This window comes from Choristoneura fumiferana, chromosome 4, assembly GCF_025370935.1.
Source record: "Choristoneura fumiferana chromosome 4, NRCan_CFum_1, whole genome shotgun sequence".
Taxonomy (NCBI): Eukaryota; Metazoa; Arthropoda; class Insecta; order Lepidoptera; family Tortricidae; genus Choristoneura; species Choristoneura fumiferana.
The window spans coordinates 12,059,575-12,069,019 of NC_133475.1; positions in this window are offsets into that span (position 1 = coordinate 12,059,575).

The following is a 9,445-nucleotide window of genomic DNA, read 5'->3' on the forward strand; positions in this document are numbered from 1 at the left end:
ATTCAGGCTCGATTCATGCGATATGATTCGAAAGTGGTTACTTTGCCAAATGGATACTTTGGAAGATGTCACATTTCGGGAAGTGGTTGTAGCAGCAAGTGACCGTTTCTTAGAAGTAAACGTCAAACCCCGAAAGGCTTGTCATTGACAGGGTTCGTAATATAATATGCGAATGCGGGCAAAATTCATTGAAGTGCTTAGGTTTGTCATAATTGTCATACTACGTCATTTCAATCGATTAATATACCTACTTTACTACATAAAATTCGTTGAAAAAAAACGGAATCGTTTCGTCGCCATCGGGAGTTGAACCCGCATTTCTTGGCTTACCGTGCCGTGCGTGCTAAATCTAATGGCACCATAGCGACTTAGTCTCACTGTTACCATGTAAAGTTAGAGCGGAATAAGCTGATGTAACTCTGTTGCTACTTTAACCATCCCTCTATACATAGATCTTTCAGAAAAAAAAATAAGTCAAACTGATTTGCAACGATAAGATCGTCCATTGCTTACTGCGTAATTTTTGTTTTGTATATTATTATACTATTGCACTGATCTGTTTATTATGTGGTGTACAATAAAGATTTTTATTGTATTACTAGCTTTTGCCCGCGGCTTCGTCCGCGTAGAATTCGATTATCGAGCGTTGTTCTCTAGGGAACTGTGCATTTTCCCGGGATAAAAAGTGGCCTATGTGAAAAATCGCGTCGATCCGTCGCTCCGTTTCGTCGTGACAGACGGACAAACTTACAAACACACACACTTTCGCATTTATAATATTACTATGGATATTGTTAATTTATGGATCGTCAGGTTTAGCACATTTAATAACTACGATCTGTCCTACAGTATGACTAAATGAACCTAACATACTGGCAGAGATTTGGCTTAGGCCCAAAAATGGACTCTTAATTATAGAGGTGTAACGGTTCGGATGTGTCAACACGACCGTCACTGGGAAATAAATTAGTAGAAAATTGTTAGTAGGGCCATCTATGAAGGTTGATGGAAACTCGAAACAAAAACATGTCGACAAAGAAGTTAAATAAGAGTAATTGAGATTAGAATGTCGGCGTAATAAAGCAGGGATAATTTAGCAGTCAATTTAATGAGTAATGTTAATTTAATTGGAGATTAGAATTTGGTTGTTCGGGTAAAATAATTATATGTAAAGAAACGCCAATCTATGTCAATTAGAGGAATTAATAGTAGGCGCCATGGAAAATAGTGCGCTAATGCCGAACTGGGTTTAGCGCAGATTAACCTGGGAGGGGCTATTTAGTTAGTTTCACGTGGGAATTAATAGAGGTCGCTTTAGGTAATGGAATGTAAATTTTATCTAAAACAAGAATATGTCACAAATTCATCAAAATAGACTTGATATAGTAATAGAATCATTAGTATTAGTCTACAGTAGATCTTAGATACATTTGATGTTAATAATTATGTTAATTAAAGAAATATCAACGAAAGCATCATGGAAAGCGCAAGTTGTCGAAATTAGCTAAATAAGTTAAGAAAAACCGAAAATGCAAGCATTACGTATCATAGTATAGATTATTGGTTCATTATCTATTATAAATTTAAGTTTTCATTCAAAACGGAGTAGTATTGGCAGAGTAATACACATTAGTTAAGACGAAATTACAAGTACTCTGTCGCACTGATTAAAGTAGGAACGTGGCGAAATTATAAGCAAATTTTGAGTGGCGTTATTCGACAAAGGAAACTATGAATAAACGCGCGAATTGGGGATACCAGTTTATAATTGTAGGCAAATAGCTATTTATAACGAACAATAGAAGTATGTAATTGGCTATTTATATTCAAAGAGTGTAGGGAGTAATAAGTAGAAAATTATCATTAGAAGTAAGATTATTGTTAGATAGGTTAAGGAAATTAAAACGTTGAGGTAAAATTGAAGTATTTGACAAATACATATAAATATTTATTGAAAATTATTGTTGTAGCACAATATAAAAATGGAACGTATTTACTAGAATAGTTAGGCTAGGATAGTGTCAAGATAAATAGGAAATTTTAGTTCAAAATAAATTTTACGGTTAAAATTTGGCTATTTTGAGATAAAGATTGGCAGCAGAAAAAGCGAGAGCGGTCGTAAAATGTCACGTTGTCAACTTGGTAAGCTTGTCTTCGTTTGGTCGCTTGTGCGGATATACCAGATGTCCCGGGAGAAAGCTATAAATAGAGGTGACACAAAAAGGGCGGGAGCCAGATGGATTTTAGATTTCGTAGAGTCAACACCGTTATTTTGCTAGTCGGGGGTTTAGTTTCTGTGCGCCATTTTGTTAACAAATTAGAGTCAATAGTATCGGTTAATTTTATTTCATTAATTTTATTGGGGTTTTTGATTTTATTTAATTTGAATTACTTTTAATTTACAAGAAATGTGAGTATTTCTTCAGGAAGTAAAGTGTCGGGGTCTTGATCATTAATCTGCGGAATAATGATTAACTCTCTGGTTTTTTAATTATTTGTGAAATATTTAGTGCTGATTTTCATTCGGAAAATCTTTGTGTGAGGAATCTTTGCGGTCTTGTGGCGGTGAGTCCTTTATTTGTTCTTGTAGTGTGGAGTGATCGTTTCATAGCGTTTCATTTCAGCCTACGTATAGTTTGTACTAACCCATAACTTTTCTGTGTCTTTCCCAACTTAATGGAAATGACTTTGGTTCCTCCATAACGTACCTTGGTTGAGCTTTAAGTCCGTCTATATCGTCTGACACCTAACGGTGACAACCGTGGACGAAATAGGCTTCCACTTCCTGAAGCTGTGGCGGCTTCAGCGGCAAAATACTGTCGTACCAGCCACCAGTGGATTCTGTTTGTCTTTTGTAACGACTAAGTAGCGCTCGTCGAAGTGAATGCGTGTCTTGTTGACGCTTGGTTTGTACTTAAGAAACTCAGAATTCCTGTCCCCTATTTATTTACGTATTTATGCACAACGTTAGGTATTCTGCTGTTCCGCGGGGCTCCCCGTCATAGGGACTTTCCTTCGGGAAAGTTGGGAGCTCAGCACCATTTAGGGACCGATAGGGCTTTAGGTATACACACCATCTTTGTTGATAGGAGAGTAGAAGAAATTCATTGCACCGTGAATTTCTACATTACACTAAATGTACATGTGGGATTAATTCCCTAGTTTTGCTAATCACAGACAGAGAGTAGGGGCCTCAGGCAAGCTTAAAGTACAATTGTAGGATTTATTAGGGCTATATAGGTAGGGAAGTTCATAGGGCTTAGCTAGAGTAGCGTTTCCTTACACCGGGAAAAGTTACTATTTTAACTCACCACGCAATTAGTTCACCTATGAGGGTTTTCCTCCAAATTGCTAAACTTCAACACAGAGCTAGGGAAAATTTAAACTCGCACACACTTAGTTTTAAGGCATAAACTAGATTTTAAGAAAATATATAAAACATAAAATTTGTTTAAGTACTTACGTCAAAACTTCATTATACAAAACTTAGTTCATAAGAACTTGACTACGAATAACTTTATTAAAATTAGTAAGTTGACTTCAATTTAAAACCAAAATACGGTTGATCATTTTGTTAAGAGTAAATAACAATAACATATTTTAGCTGTCTTTCCTATAATGAATAAGCGGGAATTGATATGACACGATCTCATAGCTAAGTGGACAATTAAATGCCAGATAACTTACTGAATAATATTTAACACAATTATCATCTAATTTCGATTTGAATTACGATTGCCAGCTAAAATAAGCTTGTTTTGATAAAATTAATATCAAACATCATATTCATACTTTTGATTAAGATCTCATCAAATTATGTCTAGTAATAAGTTAGAGATAAAATCGTAGAGGGTTTTGGACCATCTATCAATTAGAATACAAAAGTCTATCGTGTTATAAATACATACTATCTGTTTAGTTGTCGTCCTTACATTGAGTGAACGGATGTAGAAATCCTGACTACGGTCGATAGCTTACGTTGACACATACCAGGCAACAGTCTATCTGGAAATTTATGTACTTTTCATTTGATCTCGATTTAAACATAATTGATTAAGGATTGATAGTTGAAACAGTTTATTGTTCATTTAAAATATATGATTGAGACAAAACTAGTCATAGACGAGTCCAAAACCTAATACAAAGGTTATCTTGAATACCCAAGGGTTATCTAGTTATAAGCTAGTTAGATTATTATTAACGCTTGTGTTCTGGGCGTAAAGTATAGAAATCGGTACTTACTTTCTGCTTTACTCCGGTAACGCCAAATGCTGGTAGAACTAGAAAATTAGACTAAGTAGATAGCTCATTAAAATAAGTGAAAGTCACTATGAGATTAGTAATTATACCAAAATAAAATTATGTCAAATTAGACATTTCATATATCTAAGATAGATAAGACGTAATCTAAATTAAGAGATACTAGCGCCTATAGTAAATGAAAAGCTATAGTGTCTAAACTCATTCCTGAACTAATTATCAAAGTTATAATTAAGCATCTCATAGAGTATTCTAATATAAGCATAGAATAAGTAACCATAAGTCTAAAATTAGATTCAACTTGTTACAAAACATTGTGTTTGTATTTCCATACTTTGATTTGAATGCACCGAAAGTTAGTGCTTAGTCTAGTAAAATCACAACTTGACATATCCATAGAGATATATTGCTCTGGTGTGCGAAAGGAAAGGGTCGGGGGTGGCAGGTTGAGACCCTCCGAGACCTCAGGTCTCGGTATTAAACTTAGTTTTAAGTCAAAATAGATTCAGAAGTAATACAAACACAAACTCTATCCGTAGTGAAAATATTTCCTCTCATTTTTCCAAACTGATTATTCTAGGTAACCTGAAAGATCCATTTCTAGAACTATCCAGTCTAAACTCACTAGTATATCTAAATGCACATCTCAGTAATTAGAGGTTCACCCTAAAGTTCAGTAGAGTTCAATCTAGAGTCAAAATTATCACGAAGTTAGGTACTGCTTAATTAATTATAACATTAGAAACACAACTGTAGGCTTTTCAAATTAATTCTCAAATAAAAGCACTTAGGTTATTGCTGGGCATAAGGTAGGTTCCTATCCACTAGACGATTCACGATCACAAGGCCATAAATTAATTTAGGTTAAATCACCATAGCGTTACCATAAGTTAAGTGTAGTATTAAGTAGGTTAAGAAGGGGTAGTTAGTTAGTCTTTAAAATTAGCTATTAATTCAAGGCCATTATCATAAGGCTTTTATTATAACATGGTGCATAGTAACTCAGGAGCACAGGCGGGTTACAATAGGGTGCCGTACTGACCAGGATCAATAAACATCAGTCACCTAATATATATACCATCAATAGGCTTGTTACAAGGTGCATAAATACCCCCAACTCTCCATAACTACAAAGCCCATATCTCCATGGTCAAAGTTACGTTGTGAATAGAGTTTGTTTCAGCGGGGGGACGCATAACATTAATCATCATCATAACCATCATCGGCAAGTCCCTGACTAAGCCTATTTTAGACGTATTTGTATATAAAATATTACAACGGTATAAGGCAGGGATGGGGAACTTTTTCCTTTGCGTGCCAATATATACTAACGATATATATGGTGGGCCAAGTTGTTGCATTTTTGGCTATGTTATTTACTCAAATATAAATATTGATATGTATTTTCTGAAACACTAATTTGGCCATTGCCAATGAGAATCAAATTTTGTAACAATACGTAATTTTCTCTTGATTTTGTTTGATGGCCGTGGGCCCGATTTCAAGCCTTCGCGGGCCGGAGATGGCCCGCGGGCTGCAGTTTCCCCATCCCTGGTATAAGGCCTACACTATAAGAAAAATCAAGAAAGCATCATGTTAACTATGAAAAACTGCCTTACGCCTTATCTGCTCACTTATTATGCATAAGCACTAATCCTAAATTATTTAAAGCGCAATTAACATTTATCTTCCTGCAATTCCATTAAAATACAATATTTCCACAATATTAGGCTGCGTAATTAATTTGAGTGAAACATCCATCCCTTGTTTGTTATATCGCACAGTAATCCCGTTTAATATTTCACGCTACTTAATTGTAATCCCGTACAAGCCATGGCTGTTGCAATACGTGGTGTCAAGAAAAACGAAGGTGAGGAAAATGTTGCAGCAGCTAGGATTATCCCTGTATTGCAGTAAAGCTTCGAAATAAAACGTTCGTATTGAACGGTATCCGTACGTTCCTCGAAGGTGGATAACTTGTCTTACAGAATGTTCCGCCAGCGGAAGCCTTAACCGCGCATCCGCCGGTATCTTACAAACAACTATAAAATGGGGAACATAAATGAAAGACTTAGATAATAATTCTTTTATTTCCGCCGTGTTAGTTGGTTCATGCGAGCTTGAAATCTCGGCAGTAAGTTAACGGGTGTAGGTACTTAAAATTGTTCAAGGTCTTACAAAGCTGTACCTAATAGACTTCTTGTGCCAGTTCTGAGGATTATTTACTTATTACTTTTAAAATTTGAACATTTCAAACTACCTATTACCTATACTAGTAGTGTGGGTTTGTCTAAACTTAACAAGTCCCAAATAAATTAAATTGAAGGTAGTTATTTGAAAAAATAATTGTATTATTTTGTTGGGATTCCGTAGTCCCATGAAAACTTTACGTATGGTTTTGTCATCTCTATCCGTCCTTCTGTTTTTCTATTTATCACTCTGTTCGTCCGTTGCATAGTTCAGAGACTGTTGGAACTAGAAAGCTAAAATTTTTCATGAGTATACTAACCACATGGACAAACAAAGCGGTAAAATGAAATAAAAAATTTTTTTTGGGATTCGCACATTAAGTGGGAATGAATTTCCTTCTCGTCTTAACCCGTTATAGGATATGGATAGATCTTTTAAAAACAATGTAGGTACATAAAGGCTGACCAGAATTATAAAAAACCTCGCCATATTGCGGAAAATTAATAAACTAATTTCTTGCACTGGTAACAATAAATTCAAATGTCATCTGGTCATCTGTCTATTGCTGTCAAAGTTTAACGTTGTTTGCGCATCGTATTTTAAAGTGTTATTTTGGTTTTTTCTACCGTACAACGGCAAAACCTACTAGACACTGGCAAAATTGTCCTCCAATGGACAGAGTCATATTTTTATAAAAATCTAATCTAATCTAAGTGTTATTTTGTGCTTTTGTGCATTAAAATGCCGAAGATTATCCATAGCCTTGGAAGGAAAATAATCTACAATGTATAAAAGTATTTGTCAAAGAAAAAGTCTGAAAATATTCTTTTAAATAACATCACCGACACCGTTGTCACTATGACTGGTAGGTGGGCATTTCTATCTGCCATTGTACCCTGAGTTTATCTCTCTGATTTCAACAAAATTTGGGAGTTAGACTCAGTCCATGATTCTGAACTGCAAAAACTGGGTCTCCAGGATGTGTCCCCAAACAAAAATATTGTATGGATGTGACCGTTTTGTTACGAATTTATCTTAATAATTTTCGTCTACCTCCCAAATTTTGTTGAAATCAGAGAGATAAACTCAAGGTACAACGGTAGATAGAAATGCCCAGGAACCGTATGGTAAGTGTAAAGAATATCTAAATATGTAAAACTCAAAGGTCTGACTGACATAGTGATCTATCAACGCACAGCCCAAACCACTGGACGGATCGGGCTGAAATTTGGCGTGCAGGTAGATGTTATGACGTAGGCATCCGCTAAGAAAGGATTTTTCGAAATTCCCACGGAATAGGGAATAAATGGGATTTGTATTTTCACTTTGAATTAATGGCCCTATTTCCGTAACTATAATTATTAGAGACTTCAAATTTGGCATGCAAGTAGGTAATAGGTACTAACAGCTAAAAACACTTTTCAGGATTTTACGAAATTCCCACGGGATAGTGAATAAATGGGATTTGTATTTTCACTTTTAATTAATGACCCTATTTCCGTAACTATAATTATTAGGGACTTCAAATTTGGCGAAAAAGTAGGTAATACTAACAGCTAAATACAATTTTTCAGGATTTAGCAAAATTCCCACGGGATAGGAAATAAAATGGGATTTATATTTTACTTCAAAATGGCCCTAATTGCGTACCTATAATTATTAGAAACTTCAAATTTGGCATGCAAGTAGGTAATACTAACAGCTAAAAACGACTTTCAGGATTTTACGGAATTCCCACGGGATAGTGAATAAAAAGGATTTGTATTTTCACTTTCAATTATTGACCCTTTTACCGTAACTATAATTATTAGAGAGTTCAAATTTGGCAAGCAAGTAGGTAATACTAACAGCTAAAAACAATTTTCAGGATTTATCCAAATTCCTATGGGATAGGGAATAAAATGGGGATTTATATTCGCGCGAGCAGAGCGGCGGCACGCAGTGCGCGTGTTGCAGCAGCCGCTGAGTCGCGTTGCTCCGAAGACGAAGGGCTACGGATTAGCCCGAAACATGTCGAGCTAAACTCGATTTAAGACGTGAGTTATCCGGGTCATTATATTTTATATTTTCGCTTCAAAGTGGCCCTAACTCCGTAATTATAAATATTAAAGACTTCAAATTTGGCATGCAGGTAGATAATATTAATAGGTAAAAACTGTTCCAAATTTTTTCGTTATATCCCACGGGATTAAACGAATAAAGAGAATTTAATATACCAACTGAATCAGAAAACGCATAAGCTAATCCAATAAAACTGGGGACTGAAGATTTGGCAACCTGATGTAAATCTGGTAACAATTATTTAGCAGTGACATCCTGCTCATCCTGGCGAGGATCGTCTCCGTAGAAGGGAACTCCTCAAAGGCTAATGGCACACGCAAAAGATTTTACATAATTGTTAAATTTCAATGACAATGCGTTTATATTATATACACCGCCTGATGCTGCAGCCAGGGTCGTCTGCTGATGACGGAACTCCTCAAGAGCTGTTAGCATAGATACGAAATTTTACATGTACGTTCAACGAGCTGACACAATTACTTTGCCCACCCGCGACCTTTATGATAGCTACTTTTGTGCCCATGCAATGTGTGTTCATGCAGTTCCTCCACCTCCACACTGTAAGAACACACAAATCACACAAATCCCTCTATCACCACCACCACTTTACACTGACGCGTTTCGAACTCAACCAGAGCTCATTTTCAGAGCAACACAACCGTTCAGCATGCTACGGTGTGAAATTTGGCATAGATGGACCTAAAGTAATGCAGAGGTGCACTAGGGTGCACTACTTTACAATTTGTCGGGATATAATCCTATATGGTTTATGAAGTCGCGGGCAAAAGAAACGCGTAGTACTTTAACGTTTTGCTAAAATTTCAACCCTGAATCAGCGAAGCAGGGTTTCAAAGCTGGTAAGAATCATAATTAATTACGTATGTAGGTTGATTTTTGTATTACAAAATTTGCACCATCTGTCTAAAAGAAAATC